Source organism: Trachymyrmex cornetzi, unplaced genomic scaffold, assembly GCF_001594075.2.
Source record: "Trachymyrmex cornetzi isolate Tcor2-1 unplaced genomic scaffold, Tcor1.1 scaffold670, whole genome shotgun sequence".
NCBI lineage: Eukaryota > Metazoa > Arthropoda > Insecta > Hymenoptera > Formicidae > Trachymyrmex > Trachymyrmex cornetzi.
Genome location: NW_017299993.1, coordinates 67942 through 68204, shown reverse-complemented (window position 1 = coordinate 68204; position 263 = coordinate 67942).

Sequence of the window (263 nt, the reverse complement as noted above, 5' to 3'; positions counted from 1 at the left end):
GAGAGTCACTGCCGGTTACCGAGTAGAGTAGAGCCGCGTAGAAACGCGCGGAGTAGTCACGTTGCCGAGTTTCGTCGGGTCGCGTAACGACGATTATTGTAATTGCGTGATCATTTAGTATCGCATCGCGTAGGCACGCTTGTTATAATCGTGCCGCCGCGCATTGTGCTGTCGCCTCGGAACACGGATTGTCGCGTTGCCGAGTGAACTTCCGGTTGCGATGTTACCGAGTAGAGTCCGTTTCCGGAATTCACGCTGTCGAG